General features: G+C 43.9%; 1 protein-coding gene across 8 annotated transcripts in view; it reads left to right on the forward strand.

The window, feature by feature from the left end:
• MGLL (monoglyceride lipase) overlaps nt 1–20,577 on the forward strand; it is a 102,075-nt gene that overhangs the window by 65,294 nt on the left and 16,204 nt on the right. The gene's annotated exons all lie outside the window — the stretch shown is intronic.

The following is a 20,577-nucleotide window of genomic DNA, read 5'->3' on the forward strand; positions in this document are numbered from 1 at the left end:
CAAGCGATTGCAGTGTTGTTCTTGCAACTGTTAAAAGACCATTTTGTTGATAAGAACAGAAGGCTTTTATTTATTCATTGCAGTGGGAAGGATTGATCTACACAGAAAGGTTAAAAAGGACTAAAGAGGGTCAGACTGGAAGGGGGGAAATTACTAAGAAGGATGTCAGCATTAATAAGAGCAAGAATTAGTGTAGCACTGCGAGTGAGAAGTAACAGCTCGGGCACAGCAGCATGAGGGAATGTTCCTGGAGAGCAGTGATCTCTGATGATGTGATCAGGCAGACTTCGGGGTGATCTCCAGGGATGGAGTCAGGAAAGCCTTGGCAAATGTTGTTTGGAGCTGATTTGCTTGCAGAGCAACACAACTGTTCCTTGGTGACTGTTAGCAAGGCTGGCTGTGGGCCCGCTTACCCGTTCTCTTTCTGCTTCCTCCAATGGAGTCTTCCTTGGTAGAGCAGGAAAAGTTTAAACTGCTTTTCTGCAGAGACGTAGGAAAGATTGGCACTCACTGTATTTCCTTTGATAGGAGACTTACAGTAGGTTGTGGGCATTTTTATTTATTTTTTTTTTTTTCCGGAGAAGGGCTTCTGGTCTTCAGCTTAATACATGAACATAGCTGGGAAATAATGTCTTCCATATGCAGGACTGGAAATAGCTGAGTATGGACACATTAGCATTTGCAGGAGCACAAAATGACTATTCTCCCCGTGAATCCTGTTCTCTTTCACACAGAACTAGGATCTGCTTACATCAAAGATGCGCTACCTGAACCATACCAGCAGCCATTCTCTGAGCAGCTGGATTGCTACTGATGCACTCATCCTTAGGCAGATGCTCTCTTGGGCTAAGAAAGAGAATTTAGCAATAGCTGTGTACCTGTATTAGTGCATCTTCTTTCAGGCTTTTTTAGAAGTCATAAAAGTTGTTTTCCTAGGAGAAATTCATAGTCCTGCCCAGCCCCATGTATAAAAACAGGTCCTAAATCTACTGAATGCTGTAGGCGGAGGTCCCGTAGTAGGGTCGCAGGGCTGGCAGGCAGTGAGATCTGCAGGTGTGCAAAACCAGAGTGTTTTCCTACACACAGGTGTCACAGGGGAGGTGGAAAATGCTGTTAAAGTTCACAGGCTGGTGTGGTGACTCCAAGGGCAGGAGGTGAGTTGAGCCCAGCTGTCCGGTTGCCTTCCTCTCTCTCCCTATGCATTTCTTCTGCATAAAACTGCACTCTTCAGGAGTCAGGAAAGCTTTTTATTTTAATATTTTTATTAACGGTTTCAATTTGAAGATTATTAGCCTGTTCATGTCTGTCAAATGGGGACTGCTGCGGGGGCATTTACCACTGATAGTTTGTTGGAGTTGCTCAGCAAAGGAAGTTCTTCAGAGCTTCAGATTAAACTTTGAAATTGTATTCCCTATGGGGAAATTAGCGCTTTTGCTCTTCAACTTATCTCAACTTGTCTATCTTTCGGTCTTCTATAATAATTCGTTTGGAGTGGAGAGAGAGCTGCAAAGGGGTGATTAATCTGTCCCACCATGATAGGAGTGCATGTTCTGTCTGGAATTCATCCATTCTCCCCTTTTAACCCAGGCGAAGATTTAGTTGTAAACATGGCTGTGATGTCAAAAGCGGGCAGTGATGTCTGCTGCATGGTGTGTGGGCAGAGGCAGAGCCTGAGGGGATGTACCAGAGAAGAGTTGTGTTGGTCTGCTGCGCCTCTCATGCTCTCTCTTGCAAGAATCCGCTGTAGGCTCCTCTTAGCAGGAGGGCCACAGAGGAGATGGCTCTTTGGCCTGACTGGCAGAGCACTGCCAGTGCCGTTTTATCCCTGTTTTGACTCCGTATTCTGTATGGTCCCAAGCCAGCTTAGCTTTCCCTAGCAATTCCTTCCCCAGATGTTGAATGAAAGTAGCAGTCAGGCTTATCTGCCTTCCAGAGCAGCCGTGAGGAATGCTTAGCATGTGTGGGGCACACAGGAGGTGAAACCACAGTGAGAGTTACAGATACAGGGTGAGAGTTCAGATATTGCAGTACACCATGTCATTCCTTAGGCAGTGGAAAAACTGTAAGAACCTGGAGCAATGTCCTCCTATGAAGCAAATAGCTAATGAGTAAACTTCTGCCACCGTTTTCTGACTCTGCTTCGGTTGTGGGGATTCTCATGTAAAGCGGTGCTACAGTGTGCACTTCTCTCAGCACAAACGTGAATTATGAAGACCGAAAAAGCAGCATTAACTCAAGATTAACTGGAAGACCAACCTGCCCACCACTGATGAGCTCCAGCCAAAGTGATACCAGTTGCTTCTCACCTCCAGCTCTTCTGGAGTGACAACTGGTCTTACAAGGCTGAATCTCAGCACTGCAGTGATGTCTTGCTGAGGAAAACAGGTCATTCCGTTTGAGATGCTCTGAAATTATAGGCAAAGTGATTCATACTGCTAAGCTGTAAGTTTCCCCATTCACCAGACAAGCTCTTGAACTCACTCTTTCAACTAGATAGTGTATTTTCTCTTGCTTTCTCCCAGATTGCTGCGTGCAGTTGAGCCCTGTTGGTGGTCATGAGATAGTACCTCCCAGAGGGGCCACACGCCTCGCGTAGGAAGAAGAGGTCTGGATGCACCTCTTACAATACAATGGTGCTGAAATGTGCCTATAGTTGTATCAGAATGCAGCGTAGCCCAAGGGGAGTATCTTGTGACACAACAGGCAGTTGTAAGTACTTTGAAATGGGTTTTATTCAGCTGACCTGTGTGCGCTATTGCTGTTATTTTTTTTAGAAGCTCATTACAGACTTCTGCAGCCCAGCCTTGCTCTGGTGAAGTCATCTCCACTGTGATTCTCTTCACTTTACTGCTCGCCCTTCATTCACACTGGGATCATACAGTCCTGAGTTTCTGCCTGCACTGCATGTCATCTTTCATAGTAGTAAGCAGTGGTTTTGTTTGAGGAGAGCAGCTACAGAACAGCAAGAAAACACTAGGTGAATCATGAAAGTAAATAACCTATAGCATCTCGTGCTCTGGAGGAAGCCACAAGCTGGGATTTGGAAATGCAAGTGTGGTTTGTTTTTTTTTTTTGTTGGTCCTGTGAAGGCAGATGAAACAAAGCTGTTGAGCCAGGAAGCAGCTAGAGCACAGCAAACTAAAAATGAAGAGGCAGTAAGGCTGCACACAGCTGATGTATCTGTCAGTGCACACATAGGCTGCAGTGGAGTGTTCTGCTGAAAATGTTTGGATTGGAAAAACTGAGCAGGAGATTCTCAGAGGTGTTTCCCCTCCGCTCTGGGGATGAGACTTTCTTTGTTTCGTGAATACTTGAGTACTACTTGAGCCATGCTGATGTAAACGTGGGGGAAACATAGTCCTGCACCTATGTTTTAGGCAAGGGGGCTTGGAAATTGTGAGGAATGGATATACCTTCAGCACAGACACATAGAAACAAGAACACATGAAATGTAGTGTCATCTAATGTGTGCTACAGAAACACATCAAACCAAACCTGGACTGCTCACAGCAATCTATTTGTTTAGTCAGGTTTAATTGTGGTATGATCAATGATAAAAGGCAGATAAGTTCTGTTCTGTAACCCAGAGCTGGACACAGGCATTGTTTGAATGGGAGGAAAGACGATGTAGATGCTCCTTTGTCACTGTTCCTACATGTGGACATCACTATATGAAAATGTTGGACTGCAGTAAAAAGGTTGCAAAAGAATGGTTATGGTTTCCTCAGTTCCCCCATTTACCCTTCTCCTTCCAACTGCTCAACCATTTCCTCACTGCTGTAGATCCACCCTATAACAATAGACAATTGAATAAACAACAACATATCAGCCAGTCAAACAGGATCTGTGGCTCAGGTCCTGGCTGAGCTGAGCTTGCTCTTCATGCAGCTCATGTGGTTTGAGCTCTTAAGTGAAGTGAAACTGGGGCACTCTTTACTCCAGCCTTGCCCTGTCTACCTTCTGGCACGTGCTGTTCTCTTTCCACACTCCATCAGGTGATGAGAAGAACGGGCTACAGAGCCATCTCCTCTTGCTTTGCTGCAAGCCTGCTTTATGAGGGAATCCCTTTTGGGACACACTGGGATCTGAGGAGCTGGCTTTTTATTCTGAAAGAAATGGGCCGTGCAATCCGCCCTAGTTCTCCTAATAAATCACTGCTTACTAATGAACAGAGGGAGAAATGTCAGTGGGTCATTCCATGAGATAGTACATCTTCTTAGCAGCTGCTTCTTGAACAAAGCCTCGCTGTTGGCCTTCACACAAGAAGGCGTGAGGCTGTAACAACGGGCCCCAGTGAGAGGGGACACAGCGGTAGAAGGAACAGAGTGCTCCCTTTTGAACGCAATGACTTTGAGCGTGGAGCCGTTGGCACTGGCCACTTTCCAGACTGTGCTCTTCAACCTGTCACTGTTAACTGTTAACAGACAGACTGCGTGACAGAGGAAAGATATGTCATTCATTTGGAAAACTTAAAAGGCTTCCTTCTTCCCATGAGGGTTGAGTCCTTCTGGCTTCCCTTCCATGATCCTGCCTCTCAGATGAGAGGTACCCTCCATGATAAAGAGGAGTGAGCCGCTAAATTTGTGTGGAGTGCTGATAACGTTGTGACTAAGTGATAGGAATTTCAGATGAGTCCTGATAATCAGGAATAAAACATCCTTCATTTGGACAAAGGGTTCACTTTGGTGAATAAGAGAAACTAAAGAGGGAATAGCCTTGGCGGAACTAAGTTCATCTCAGTTTACAGCCTGTTGTTTTGCTCCTGTTTTTTCAAAGATCTGTGCAATTGTCGTCTGTACTCAGTCTTTACATACATAAATTAATCCCCACGTGAGGGGTTAAATTGCACTTTCATAGATGCTTGGGTTAACCCAGGATAACTCTGTCACCATGTCAGAAAGCAGGATCAGGTGTGTGACTTGGAACTGTGTTTCGTATTAGTGAAGGAAGGTTGGCAACCTCATGTAATGTTTTCAACAGCTTACTTGTTTGTCCATTTGTGAGCTGTAGGCGTACGTCTGCATGCAAGATGGTTGAGGGTGGAAGGACAAGGACCAGATGGTTATTAAAGAGCTAAGGCTGAGAAAACAGAGAATTTCATGTTGCTAGCTATATCTGTTATCTGGAGCTACCGAGCAGATATCAAACTTGCTTCGAACTTTATTCCAGGGGTCATTTCCTTTACTGACTTCTGTGGCAGGGCGTTAGTTCAAATCAGCAAGGACTTTGGCCTCTAGAGTGTCAGAGGAGTCTGTATTCTTCAAGGGAAAAATAATAGATGTTGCATAAACTCCATGAACCTTCTTCATTAGTGGCATGGAGAGTATTTTAAACACGTTTGCAGGGGTACCAAATTGTGGAAAGTCAGCATATGCTGGAAGGCTGCTATTCACAGGGACCTTGAAAGCCTGAAGAAACAGACTGGCAGGGGCTTCATGAAGTTTCAACAGAGGCACCTGTGAAGCTCTGCATCTGGAGGGGAGTGACCCTATTTAGCATTAAAGGTTGGGCATTGGATGAATAGAAAGCAGCTTTTCAGAAAAGGACCTGGGGATCCTTGCCCACAAGTTGAGCACGGGTCAACAGTGTGACCTTGTGGTGAAGAAGACCACCATGTACTGAACTGTATTAGGAAGGTTATAGCTAGAAACTTGAGAGAAGTGGTTTATTCTCTTCCATTCAGCATTTGTGAGACCACATCGGAAGCACTGAGTCCAATTTGCATTGGGCATTGACATTGACATACTGGAGCAAGGCCAAAGGAGGGCTGCCAGAACAATTAGGGGACTGGAGAAGAAGATGTACAAGGGGTGGCTGATAAAACTGGGTTTATTTAGCCTTAGAAGAGAAGGCTAAAAGGGGATCTTATTGCTGTCTTTCCAAGTCTCCAATGGAAATTGTTGAGACAGCAGAGCCAGGCTCTTCTTGGAGGTACATGGTGGTGGGATTTGAGGGCACTGGCACAAGTCACAACTTGAGAAATCCCAATGAGATACAAGGAAAAATGACTTTACCATGAGGGCAGTCAAATGCTGGAGCAGGACCCAGAGAGTTAGGTAAGGCTCTAGTCTTGGAGGTATTTGAAGCTCAACTCACCAACACCCTGTGCAGCCGGATTGAATGGGAAACACTTTGAGTAGGGGCTTGAACTTGATAATGTTCACGTGTCCCCGCCTCAAGTATTCTTTAGGAACTAAAGAACATCCTAGCTGCTAACACTTGGGGTGTTGCTTGGGATGTTAAAGCACAGGAGACTTTGAAATGTGAAGAAATGGCCCTCTTAACAGCACACTTTAAGGGTATCTACAATTAGGAACAGCTTCATCTTTAGGGAGATACTTTTTGATGTCTTTGCACATCGAGAAAAAAGGAAGCATGTTTATTTTCACCTTTAGAGGGACAATTTTTCCATAGCAACAGCATTTCATTAATGTGACTAGCTTTCCCATTGTTTATTTGTCAGATGTATCTAATTTGAAGTAAGTTGTTTCAGAAGCTAATTACTGATGATTCCTCACCCATAAATGTGTCTTCATACAGATGTGGAGTTTGTCATCCTATTGAATTACAAATAACTGTTCCAAGATACTGAACACCATTTGAAAAGTACAGAAGGAAACTATTTTGTGTATAAAACTCCTGATAGATTAAAACATAGTCTGGTTTCCTTCGGTACCTTTTGAGAGAACGAAAGTCAAAGGAGCACAGCCCATTGCAGGTTAGTGTCTAGTTCACCTCTAACCTGGAGGAACAGCCTTGTTAAGGAGTGTGGTATTCAGAAAGATCTTACTTGCACAGAACAAAGTCAAAGGACAGGCAGCTTTACAAAGAGAAGTGAAACATGTAACCAGTCAATAAATGGCCTAACAATTCCATTTCATCTTCCTTTTTAATACACTTTGTACCTTACCTACATTGGAAACTACTGAATGAAATTGCTCTTGCTGAACTGAACAGCTACTGTATCAGGGGAAATTATTCACTAAAGCGAGCAAAACTTCTCGCAAGTTCAAGTGAGAGAATTTATTTTCCTTATAATGTAAGTAGTGGTCTGAAGTCATGGGAAGGTTCACTTAAGCTGCCTGCATTAGTGTGCATTGATCAACACTGTGGCATTCTCATTCCATTATATTTTTTACTGAATGTGCTATTAGCAGATTCCCTGGGGCTGCCCCAGGCAAACCTACTGCACTGTGTTTAGAATCATAGAATGGTTTGGGTTGGAAGGGACCTTAAAGATCATCCAATTCCAATCCCCCTGCCATGAGCAGGGACATCCTACTGGACCAGGCTGCCCAAGGCCCATCCAACCTGGTCTTGAACACCTCCAGGCATGGGGCAGCCACAGCTTCCCTTGGTTGTTAGTGCATTGTAAAATGCCATGAGCTGTTAGAGGGTCTGAACCAACAGCAGGTTCCTTGCAAGTGTGGTATCAGCCCCACACACTTTCACGTTCTTCAGTGGATGTCCCTTTGTGGCCCGTGCTGTTAAATCAGGTTGAGGGTTGGGGCTGGAGTTGTGCTTCACAAAAAAAAAGGCACAGGAACAGCCCATATATATATTTCTTTTATACTTTGTTTTTCTAATGTTCATTGTTTGATTGTTTATTTGCTCATTCATTAAGTGTAGGCTGTGGTATAGCTCCTGTGCCGGATTCATATTGGTGGATTTCCTCCACAACTACCTAGCCATGTTGATTTTCCTGGGAATAGCTCTGTTTGTTACAGACGAGGAGCCCTTTTAGGAGACTGTCTCACAAGTCCTAAAACTAGTGGACATCTTTCTTATTAAAAAAGATTCAGAGACTTTTTTAAAAAAACAGAATGTTCTGTAGCAGTGACTGCAAACACTACTTTGGATACTGCTGGAAGCCCCAGGAGCAAAACAGACAATGAACAAAGGGAAAATTCATCCTTTTTTTTTGATTCACGTACTTGAATTCTTCCCTTTTTAATCACTGTCAGCGTTGGAGAGAAACATATTTGGTTAGTGTTTCATGTTTTCAGTTAATCATGTTCTTCCTTTTGCACATTCATTTTGAATGTGAAACAGGACGTTTCTTTGTTTATTAAAACATCCTCTTATTAGAAGCACAGACAGGAAGACACTCCCTGGGTTATCTAGTCTTTTGTTCCTGCAAACAGCATCCCTGGGTCTTTTTTACAAATGGTCAAAGCTCAGTTTTTAACCAAGTTTGGCTGCTAGCAAACACTGTTCCCACTGAGCTGGCTGTTCCAGGCTCTCGCTTCTCTCACTCTTAGAAACTTCTCCCTTTTTGTCCCTGTGTATTTGTGCACACTTTAGGGCTGTACGTTTCAGTGCCAATATTTTTCTCTCCTCCATCTAGTGTTACCCACAACATGTTATTTAACAGCACTTCTCTTCTGGTCTCACACCTTGTCCGTGGAGCCTGACAGAGTGTTAACTTTAACTTATGTCTCTCACCTATATACCAAGTAATCCTGGGACCTTTCCTGGCTCTGCCTCTCCTTCCTCTGTGTGGCATCGGGCAGATCTTGTATGTGCCAGGTGCCCTCAGCTTCACCTCTTGCTCCTTGAGACAAAGTGCCGATGTGTGTGCTCCCAGCTCAGGACTGCAGCTTCTCTTTAATTTCAGAATGCCTTTAGTTTAAAACCACTTTTATAATGTCATTCTTATGATTTGGGTGTTTATCTCTTAATTCCTTGAGCTGTGTTTCCACACACAGAATACATGCTTGCACCTTCTGAAGGCGGCAGCTATATCATACTGACTTCAGCGGCACTGGGATTTGATTCATGGGTTTTAGGGTCATTTTTCCTATTTTAGTAAAAAGCAAACATGTCTTGGACTATTGTTTTAGAGAAGAAAAGATCATTTTAGCTGATAAAGGAGTATACAGGGAACTATGAGAATGATTGTTGGTGATTTGGAAAAATTATTTCAGAATTTTAATACTTAATCTTCATCATTGAAAGCCTCTGGCAGTGTGATCCTCTTTGTTTCCAAGCCCGTTAGTAAAGCGAAGCAGAACATCTGGTAAGCCTCTAGTTCATTCTCCAACCCAGATGAGGTTTTCCAGCATCACAGTAACACTCCTTTCAGCCTTGAGCATCTTCCTTTTCTATAAAAACAGAATGAGGATTACAAAAGATCTCATCAAACCTATGGCCGGCTGAAAGAATTCTTATCCGAAGGTGTGTGTGGAGCCTTGTGTGCATTCTGGTGGTCAGGGGGCCAGTTGCAGTGGAGGTATTTCAGTTTTGTAATGCACTAAGGCATTGAATGAGAACTCAGCATCCCGTTTCTGTAGCCCCAGGTGATAGCGTATCTCGGTCTGTGCCAGCTGTGGCCAAATGTTAGTGACGTGAACTAGAAAAGCTTTTGTGCTCAGTATTCTGAAGACTTCCCTGGCCTTCACGTAGCTTTGAGGTCTAGCCTATAGTCTGTTATGATTTAATAGAGCAGCGGTTATTCATAGCCATGGCTCTCTCTGGCAAGTAGTCCATCCCACTAATCATTTGATCGGTCCTGTATGATCATTGTTATACTAGACCTGGCTTTGTACTAGACTGTGCCAGAAGGTGTTTGGAAAACCACATTCAGCTCTGCCACAGGTTAATCGTGGATCTCAGGAAAAACAGTTCACCTCACTACATCTGAGGTTACTCATGGCAAAACCCAAATGTGATACCAACCCATTTCCAGAGAGCTTGCAGACAAAAATCCCTGATCTCCAAGAATGCAAAACTCCTGCTGGCTAAGAGGACGGCTCAGTGAAGAGAGCAGCTTAGAATAAAATATCTCACCATTATTTAAAAGCATGAGGCAGAAAAATAACAAAGGTTAAATTGCAACTGCGTAGTGTTTTCTTATGTCCAAATGCTAAGCATTCGCTTACGGAACTGCTGAGGGTTGTGGGTGGAAAACAAACAATCGTGTCAAATAATTACATGCTGGCTGGCTAGTTTGGTAGTTGCATATCTTTTGACTGAATTTGTATTCAGGGTTGCACCTGGAAAACCTGACCGCTTCACAAACAATGGAGCAAAGTTATTCTGTACCAGCTAAGCCTGTGCTTTACTCCACCCTCTGTCAGCACTGCCCCATGAGGTGGAATAACCTGTTTTAACCACAAGTTGAGATTTCCTGCCACGTTAAAACTGATGCCACAGAGCCTTCTCTGTGGCACTCAGGGGTTAATTTCTCTGAAGATGCTGTCTCAGATTCAGTTCATGGGGAAAGCTGTCATACCCACAGCATCTCTAATGCTGGGATTTATTCAGGGCTTGGCAGTACTCTCCAATTTGAGAATCCTTATTTAGCTTCAAAAATAAATAAAAAAGATGCTGAATTGTAGATCGTACAAAGACTAATGATCTCAACCTCAATTCCTTAAAATTGACGTTCTCCGCACTGCACTTATATTCTGGCTCTGAATTTATCGAAGACAAAGCATGCTGGGAGACCCTGGCAGTTTGTCTAATGCTAAGGAGTATGCAGCCTGATCCATACTGGTGCCAAGTTCCTGCTCAGTTTGGTGGAGGTTTGGGGGGAAGGGAGAGGAGGCCAGGGGCTGTTCTGAACCGAGATTGCCTGATACGATCTGTTAGTTTGGCTACAGTCCTGTGCCTTTTTCTGAACCCTGCACCTCTTCTGCCCAGATTTTGAAGAGAGCTTTCTCTGAGCTGCTGACTGATTGCAAAGCAGCTCATACAGCCTAAAAGCAACGCACAGGTCCATAACCTTCAACAGCTCAACACTTGTACCTGTGCATTATTTACTGAAGGGCAGACCTGCCAGTCGGTATTCATTGTCTACTGTCAACCAGCCACGGTTTGAAATGAGTGATAGGGCTCAGAAAGCAATAACCTGCCTTTGTGATCCTCACTTGTTTGGTAAATATGTAGGCAGTGAGGTTTTCAGAGTTGCAGGGAGGAAAGTTACAGAGGAAAGGGTATCAAGTGCCAAAGAGCAGCTGAAACAGTGATGCTGAAATCAAACTCTACCAACGAAGGACAACAGCTTTTGCTGCAAGACGAATTTAGTAGAGTTATTTTCTGCCGTGCTGCTTTCCCCGTGACTTTCCCTGTGCACCATCTAAATACCACCCAGCCATGAGCCAACTGGCAGCCGTGGGATTCGGCTCTGGCATACTGGGTAGGGTTGTCCCACCCAGGAATGCTCCCTGCCTGACCTTAATCAGAAGATTTTTTTTCTTAATTGGGTTGCTCCCAGCCAGGTCTGTTAGGGGTTGAGCTCTGTGCGGATGTACGCTGTTAAGAAAAAAAAAAACAAACAAAAAAGCCTACCCTTATTTCAGTAATCCACCTGCTGCTCACCCTTTGAGCTTGTGCAAAGTGGGTATAAAAAGCTGTCAGCTCTAGAAGAGTGGTATTTCCTTCATGCCTTGTCAGGAACGGGAACAAATTCACTCTAATGAGGGTGGCACTGCCGTGTGGCAATGCAAAAGAGCAAGGCAGAAAGTGAAAATCTGTTGAACTCTGTGGGAAAGCTCCCTTTGGACAGGTTGGTTGAGAACTGGAAATGCAACCCATGGGGAGAACTGTGCCTGAATGCAGGAGTTTGGGAGCTCTGGTTTACAAATGATCTTTTGTCAGATTAATTGGTACAACACCTTGCTGATGTTTTAGAACATGATTCCCACTTTTTAGAAGCAGGATTATTATTCATTTACCAGTTGCTGAAAAAAATTATATAACCAAAAAATCTGTGCCAAGATTGCTTTGGAATAGAGAAATGTTGTACTCTGATGCCAAGAATCTCACAGACTAAACAGCACCCACCGGGAGCCCTTGCTCTATATGGGAAATTGTGTTTATTTTAACATGTAAATAAATTGGGTGAAAAATGCCTCTTTTAAATTCCTTTTTTTGTTACTGATGTGGGTTCCCAATGGGTGGTCTGCATGGAGGGGAACCTTTTGAAGATAGCTTGAAAGGAATTTATGCCTGTCCCCCAAGAGATTTGTCAACAGCATGGAGGGAGTTGCTACATGATCCAGCTTTCATCCTGTTTTCTTCTTGATGCCTAATCTACTGTTAGCAGGGAAGAATTAGACTGTCTTTCCTGAGATGAATTGATTCAATTGTTTTCTCAAGCATAAAGATATTCAAGGCACACGTATGGATTTTGCGATGTAACTAGCTCGCTTGGTGCTGCTGCAGTGTGCCGGGCAAGGCTCCCTGCTCAGGGATCAAGAGGTGGGTCATTAACTTGCAGCGCTCTTTGGAGGGGAACAATCAGGCGGGTTGTGCAAACTCTCAGGCAGGGCAAATGAAACTGTCTTTAAGCAAATAGAAGAGCAAGAAATGAATGGCCTTTGTTAAGGAAAAAAATGGAAATGTTTTCTAGTTAAACAAGCTGTCATTTAGGACTTAATAGCATGTGCGTGTTGGAGAGCCAACCCACATGCCAGCCGTGCTTTGGAATAAATGGGCAGGGAAGGGGAATGTGCAGTTCCTCTCCAGCGCTGGCTTTTTCATTGAAAACCCTGACATTTGGAATTGGTGTCCCAGCTGTTTTAAAGCTGGAACTTGGATCAAAAAAGTTAATGCAAGTGGACTTTCATTCTTGTTTTCCTCTGAAGGGGAAAAATAAAGTTTGAGTCCTTTTGGTTTTTTATTTTATGGTACTAAAACAGGAGAGGAAGATTATATATGTGTTTTTAAAGCTAAATTAAAATAGCAGCAAGATCGTCGTTGTCTGTTCTCCTCTTCCAGTGAGTGTGAAACTTTAGGTACCGTCAGTGGTGTCTTAAGTTGTATGTGGAGAGGAGAAAAGAGGCCCTTCTGTGTTCTTAAAAGATCAGCAGCATTTAGGTCAAGTGAACTAGTGAGACCCTGGATTAACTCCAGGAAATCGATGCAGTTTTTCTGCAGTATCTCAAAACTGATACTGGGTTCTATGTCATACCAAAATAAGTCTTTAAAGACCAGCTCTGGTATTAAATAGAGTCACATCAACTATGGTTCAGGAAATTATCTGCTCCTCATGAAAGGGCAAAATGTCAGTGCAACACTGCAAGAATAACAGTTAAAAATTATTATAGGCTTTAAATAAAATCACTTGGTGCCAGGTTATAATACTCCTTAGAGGCACTATAAATTGTCCCTCAATTATTGTATATTTTAGATTTATATTGTGATTTTCATCCCATAGGAAAACAGATTAGATAGGAGTCATTTCGCCCATCACCAGAAGAAAGTCTTTTGCAGAGGAGCTCAACAGCTGCTCAGCCATCTATGCCACCTTTGTACAGCATTTTCAAATCCATGATCCCGGCAGCCTGATAGAGAAGGGCATTCCCTTCAGCTGTCTTTTGCTTCAATATTCTTGAGAGCTGGCTTGGGAGGTGGCATCGCAGAAGGAGCTGAGGAAAAAAATGGAATGCTGTTGTGTATGAGCTTTGTGGAAAAGGAACCAGGTTCCATATTCCTCTTTCATGGGCCTTAGCTTCCACAAGCTGTGCTGCAGCAACATCCTGATTTTGTGATGGGAATGACAAAGCTACTCTGCCCGGGCAGTGTGGGAAGTGACTATGGCACGTGCAGGTTTCCATACTGCCTTTCCCCCTTTCATTACATGACGTCCCAGGAGACACACATGTTCTATTCTGGCCACAGTGACTGCTGTTTGAAAATGCAGCCTATGAAGAGCTCATTATTTTACAACATAAACACTCAGATGGGTTTTTTCAGCGTGTTTTCATGAGCAACATGGTGTTCCAGGAAGACTTTTAAGGAACTGTAGTTCAGAGCCAAATTCAGCAAAAGCATAAGAAATGGGCAAGTCTTCCAAAGCCAAAAGAGCCATGTTTGTATCCATTAGACATGAATTGGCTCTTAACATTGACAGAAACAGTTTGCCTTGTCGGACAGAATTAACGACTGCTCTGATATGTACCAGGTCATTTTGTTTGTCATCTCTGGAGTACAGAAAAGATTCCAAATGGCTTCAGCAAGATGACTACTTCTCAGCTCCCCAGCAATAAGGCACAAATAATTTTAGTATAGAAAATTGCCTGTTTCTTTTTTTTTTCCCTAACCAAGACAACAAACAATATAACTCTGTGTATGCACTATTCTAAAAATATCTCAGCTCAGCAAATGTGTGTCTGATGTGGGAGGAGAAGGCTTTCAGTTTGCTGCGCTCTTTGTGTGAGGCAAGAGAATAAAAACTACCCAGCAAATGCTGAAAGAAAAGTGATTCTCCTAACCTTGAGAAGGAATAGGGAAGCTGACAGATTTGTAAGTTCAGGATAAGAGTCCGTTGTGGTAAGAGAGAGGCAGAACCCATCTGTAAGTCCTACGTACATGCTCCATACATAAACCACCAGGGGTGGAGATGTGCTTCTATTGGGTATCATATCTAATGGTTTTATAATGTACCTGTTGACATGGAAAACCCGATGGAATCACTGTATCTGCACAGGTGCTCTGAAAGAAGGGATGCTGAGGACTACCTGGACAGAGAAGAGTGGACAAAAGTTACTAAGCATAAGCATGTGTTGAGCTATACTTGAAATGCTTAAGGAACGTAAAGGTGGAACAAGTGGTGAGGGTGAACTCTCTCCTTTTGGTTCATGTTGCTTCCCATCTGACATGGAAGTATTACTCCTGGAAAAGCCGTAGACCGTAGGCTTGTGTCAGATATTGACAGTGTAAAGCTTGCCAACAGTGGAGAGCAGGCTTACTGCTGTGCCTCATGGTCTTCTTGTAGAAGCCAGCTCTGTGGGAGAGGATGAGAGACATGGTGCACAGCTAAGGGTTGGTCAGATGGAAAAGCTCACCTCCAAGGTTTCCTACAAAATACACTGCAGCACAGCAGCTGACCTAGGTGGCAACTTGATCCGAGTCAAGGTAGCCTCGCAAATCCTAGGACAGCTTACCTTCTTTCTCAGGTAGCTCCTGTGCTGCCTTTGCTCTCCATCTGCATGCACAATGAAGAGTACCTACGTGTGGAGGGCAGACATTACTGAATGCCCTCCGTGCATCAGACTTGATTTGGTTAGGGTATGGAAGAAGATAGGGGAAGAAAATACTGAACAGGCTCCCTTGCTGTGATAAATGTGTTCTCAGGGCAAGGAAGCCTCTTTGTTGAGTAGGAATCTGCACCATGCACTCGGAGGTGTTTCCTGTGTGTATTTGTTCTGGAGTGGAACATTTGCTTTACATGTTACTGACAATACAGGCACAGTCTGTTGACTTTTCCAGATGTTGATTGTCCTGCTTTGAAGCTTCTTCCTGTTATTTTAGTTGTTTGTGTGTCTGAATGGTGGATTAGATGTACTGCTTGTTAAACAAATAATTAAACATTGGGAGCTTTGAAATCCAGTATGTTTAATTAATGAGCGTTGCTGACTTGATGAAAAGGATGTGTACTTGATCCATTACAAAACAATTATAATTTTTTTCAGTAGTGAACTGTTATGACAATTTGAAATGTTTACTAGTTCAGTAATATTTTTTTCATTAAACCTCAAAAAAACACCCAAGCAGAAAATCAAGGCTTCACACAACATTTGCTATGTAAACCCATTATTAGTGTCATCTGTGTATTGTCTCACCCACATTCTCCATCTATGTGCTTTCTCCCATCTCCTCCTCTGCAAAACTGTGCTGCCTTACAGTCTGGGATTAGAGTTAATTATTACTTTTAAATCTTGCAATTCCTTGGACCAAGGTCTGTGATGACGTCCTGTGGTGCTGGGAGCTGTACAAGTGAAAAAAAAGCCAGTCCTTGCTCAGACAAGTTTCAATAGATGCCATAAATACAGGCATCAGCTGTAATGCCTTGTGACACCACTTAACTAACTGCTGCTCTGACTTCCAAAACAGTAACACTCCTGAAAACTCTATCTGCTTCATCTTGTGCTTTTAAGTTTTACCTCCAAGTCTGAAATGCATTTCCTAAAGGGCAGACGGGAAGGTGGAGGCAGACGAGGCTCGCTGCCTTCCAGTCCATGGGAGCTGGATATTAAAATGAACTCCTGAAGTCATTCCTTCTCATAGCAGTGGGATTGTAGGGCAGGTTGTAGAGCACCACAGTGAGGGCCCCGCCTGAGCAAGCTGCCACACGCTCAGGAAGATTGCGGGAGAGGGATTAGGTTGGCACGTTTGCATCTTGCGCACTCAAGAGCCATCCAAATTTCTGTCACCAGCATCTCCCTCCTGTGGGCTCGAGACCCAGCATTGCTCCTCCGTGTGGGCCATCTGCAAAGTGAAAACATCTATGTGATTTTTTTTTTTAATTATAGGGTTTTTTCCCTAACCCAGAATGTTTAGCAGCAGGGAGGATATACTATTTTCATGTCTCTCTCACAGTATCACCTGCTGGGGGGTGAGAGCCAAAAAGGTTGGGGGATATGTAGGCTCACCTTCACGTATGCTGCGGAGTCCAGCACCAGTGGGGATCCCATCCTGGCTCTGGTTTGGGACAGAAAACAGAGGTAGATGCCTTAAATCTTTCAGAAGGCTAATAGACAAATAGTACTGATTTAAATCCCTCCTTTTACAAAAAGCATCTAGGCATTTGCTTCAAATGGACTTGTTAGACTCCAGTAAGCATTTTGATGATGGAGGCAATGAAATAAGAGGGTCTTCAGCCTGAACTTGGTGTGGGCTCTACCAGAAATCCTGCCTTTGCAAACCTCTGCCTGCACTGCAATGTGCTGCTGCCACTGCGGAGCCAACACTGGACCAGTAAAACCACCTTTTCTGGCCTTCGATGGCTCTTTTGGGAATTAATCGCACCCATCCTCCAGCTTGTTAAATCGGACAGTACAGCCTTGCCAGTGGTCCCCTCTGACATAATTAAGATGTGTCATTTTGGTGTGGGGCTCTGCAGTACATCCTCAGCTGTGTTTGGTTAATCATTGACTTTGCAGTGGTGGGAGTTCTCACCTGTAACTACTTCTGAAAACTCCTGGTGCTCCTCTGTTAGTGCCATTGAAATTCCAAATTTATTTATGCTGAGGGAGTGGTAAGCCTGGAGTGCCTGACCATCTCCCCATTCTCCCTGTTCTTGGTTGTCTCACTTCAAAATATTGGAGTTACTTATCTAATAAAGAAAATAAACGCACAGTGTGATGGATCCTGAGGCAGGAGTCAAGCCCTGCATTCCTCCTGCTTGTTTCTACCATCAGCTGGTTAGGGAGAGCATTTCACCCCACAGATGCCTGTGATGGTGTTCTGACTGCAATAAAAATGGATCCAAACCGTCCCCTTTCTCCCAAATTTGAAAACCTCAAAATATGTGAAAAGTCAAGATCCAGATTCTGTCTGGAGAATTACTGCTCCCCAGGCAGATTTCATATGTCCTCTCTGTCTGTTTTATGCCTTTTCCATAATAAATAGGGAGCAAAGGCTGAAAAAACTGCATAGCCCATAATTTCTGTTCTCCCATGACTGTAAGCTTTAACAAACACCATTGAAATTGGTAATTTTACAGCAGCATAGCTAAGTCAACATCTGACCCTGCCTTTCCCCCGTCACCTCATCTTCTGTACCAAAACATTCCTGCTGAAGCTCTGAGGAGTGATTCAGTCCACACCTGAGCGTGCAGGGTACGGCTGTGTCAGGGGGGTTTGGCTCTGGGAAATAGAAATGGGTATGGTGTGTGGGTTACTTAAAAGTTGGTGTTTAGAACATTGTGCAAATATCTGAAGGTGGACAAGATGTGCTGCCGCACTCCACAGGCACTGCCAGGGTCTCCTCTTTGCCTCGTGCTCTCTTGGTCTTAGTGTATTCAAGGATGGATTTCTTCAGCTGTGATGTGGCCCCACAGCCCCAGTACAAAAGCATCATGCTGGTGGAGACCCAGCACAGCTCCTCTTCCTTGCCTGAATTAATCTGCCCAGCAAGCCCAGAGCTGAGATGCGTTTCTTCAGGCAGTTCTCCTTTGGCCTTTACTGAAGGGAATGCAGTGCTGAGTTGCTCTGTGCTTTTTATTTGCCTTTTTTTCCCCAGCACATCTCCAATCTGACCAGGATGTCACATTTTTTAAGGTGTACGAGCCAGTGTCAGCTGACGAGTCTGGCTTTGGGGCGGTTTTCAAAAGCAAGCCCCACAACACAGGAGAATATGGAATTTGAGAAACAGAGGGACTTGTAGAAGTATGCATTTGCAGGGCCACAGGACCCATTATGCAGGCAGAGTGATACCTCCATGGTAATAGTGCAGTCCCAGAGCGCTCACACCCTCAAACACTTCATCACTGAGCCCTTAGCTTTGTCTTCCTGCGCAGCCAATCAGTATTCTTCCATACAGAGAGGTGTGTAGCTTTAGAAAATCTATAATCATAGGTGAAATCATGCTCCAAAGTCATGCTTTCCGGCAGGATTGACTGTTACAAGTTACTGTTCTTGTCTCTAAGGTGGCAGAGCTGCAGTTTGAGCAAGCTTATGCACAAAATACAGAGGGCAGAACTTAATAGCATATTAGGTCAGATCATTGCAGCCTTTATTGACTGCTTGAGCAAAGTGTGTTATTTAGCAGTGGTGTGTTTGGTTGGAAATGGAGACTTAGACTTCCCAATTCTAGATGTGCAGTTTGAAAAATAGTGGTTTGAATTCTCATTTTTAAAGACTTACATGTAGGAAAGGGTTCTCACAATTATCTCAGTACAGGCAACCTGAAATGGTGATCACTGAGCCACTACAGATACATCATACTAGCAGCAAACCATGCAAGCTGGGTGTGAAGACAGCCAGTTACGAAATGTGTTTGACGGGTTTTGAAAACCAAGTGTATCACGTGGATGTGCATCGGCAATCGCGGCTTTTTACAGATGAGTATCTCATGATTGTAATTGCCCTGTTGAAACCAAGGGCCCCAGGGGGAACGCTGTAATGAGGAACTTGTGGAGTTGTGACACTTCTCTGTTGTCTTCTTTGGGTGTTGTGTCACTTGAGTGTGGAGCAGCCTCTGGTTACGTCCAGTTCCTGGGTGCAGGTGATTCACCCCTCTTGCACTGTGGAACCACTACGTCAGATTCATTCCCAGCAAAACTCAAAGCTTTACATCAAGGATGAACCTGACCTTTCATTCTTAATAACTCTAAAGGCAAAAGATCAAGGAAAAACAGTCAATATTCTTGACTGTATTGATGTTTGGTTGTTGGAGTATGTCCATGGATATTAGAAACAGTAATACATTGTCTGTGATTGACCAGTATGATATCTGAGTTTGGTGCTGAGTTTATCTGGCAGACGGCGTGGTGGATGGCAGTCTTCACTGCCAAAAGGCCAACTCTGGAGAGCACCTGCTGGGACGAAAGAAGAGCAAGTTTGGATTTCACTTTGTCTTAGATGGAGTGTATTTAGTCCAGCTTTTTATTAGAACTTCTTCCTAATTTGGAAGGTGATATTTCGGGTGGCTTGCAAGAAAATTAAGTTTAGACGTACTGAATTCTTCTGCTGTGACTATTGCCAGCAGATCTAACCAAAAAGCCATTACCTTGTGGGATGGGTAGGCAATGCTTTGCTGATGACCAGAGGGGTGCGAACAATTATCAGGCACTTCACAACATTGACAAGTCCCTTTCTGCCTTTAAGTATGCCTCAGTGCCTACTGGAGGAGGCCTAGGGAGACACACAAAAAGAGGGAGATGGTATCTGAAACTGCCTGTACACTATCCCATATGGATCCATCCATATGTGTTTTCCCTTTCAGAGTGTTTCTTAACAACCTGCATGGAACATAAACAAGCAAGAAGACTGTTTTTAATGAAGAGTCCTATTTGTGATAGATAAAAAATTGTGTGTGTGATCAGATAAACATGCAAACCACTTCCCCAAGGTGGTTATTGATTTCAAGCCTTTGCAAGCTCAAAATTGCCTGGGACTGTGTGGTGATGCTGCCTTCACCTCTGCCAGGGATGCCGCTGTTCCCATAGCAACTCCCCATCTCCCATTTTAGTCTTTCCCTTCCCTTTCTTCAGACCTAAATTCCCAGATACAGAATGAGCTAACAGCATCCAGGTGCAGTACACTTTGCATTAATATTTGTTTAGGAGGAGCGTTCAACTTGATACTTCCATCCTATGGCCTCCTCTGCTGAGAGTGGTTCACCTGTAGCAGGGAGAGCTTCCAGCCCCCCTCGTGCTCTAGAGCAGCCGTGAGAAGAGGCAGGACTGCAAAGCTCACAGACACCCAAGCACTACAAAATGCTGTGTCCGTGGCCCATTAAGTTTATAATGACCATAACCAGTCTTCAGAATTTTTCTGTTTTCTTGCTAAGACTCTACACAGGAATTATCTCAGTATAGTGAGCCATCAGCCTCCGGTGGCTATGATCCCTGGGGCAAGAGATTATATTCATTTTGAAGAGCAGAGAGAAAGACAGGAGAATGTAAGGTCATTTTTTTTAACTAGATCATAGCCAATATGATATTTTTTAAACTGCTCTGTGCAGCTTCCTTTGTATTTCTGCAGCACTCTTTCTGTTGAGGGATGACTGCAGGAGGTGGTCAGGTTAGGACAGTAACAGTCCAGCAGGCGTGTTTCTGCTAAAGCCTTTCTTGATTGTAACCACTGCTTCGAGTGACTTAGATGCATGTTCTCTTTTTCCCCTACA

This window comes from Cuculus canorus, chromosome 11 (assembly GCF_017976375.1).
Source record: "Cuculus canorus isolate bCucCan1 chromosome 11, bCucCan1.pri, whole genome shotgun sequence".
In the NCBI taxonomy this organism is placed as follows: domain Eukaryota; kingdom Metazoa; phylum Chordata; class Aves; order Cuculiformes; family Cuculidae; genus Cuculus; species Cuculus canorus.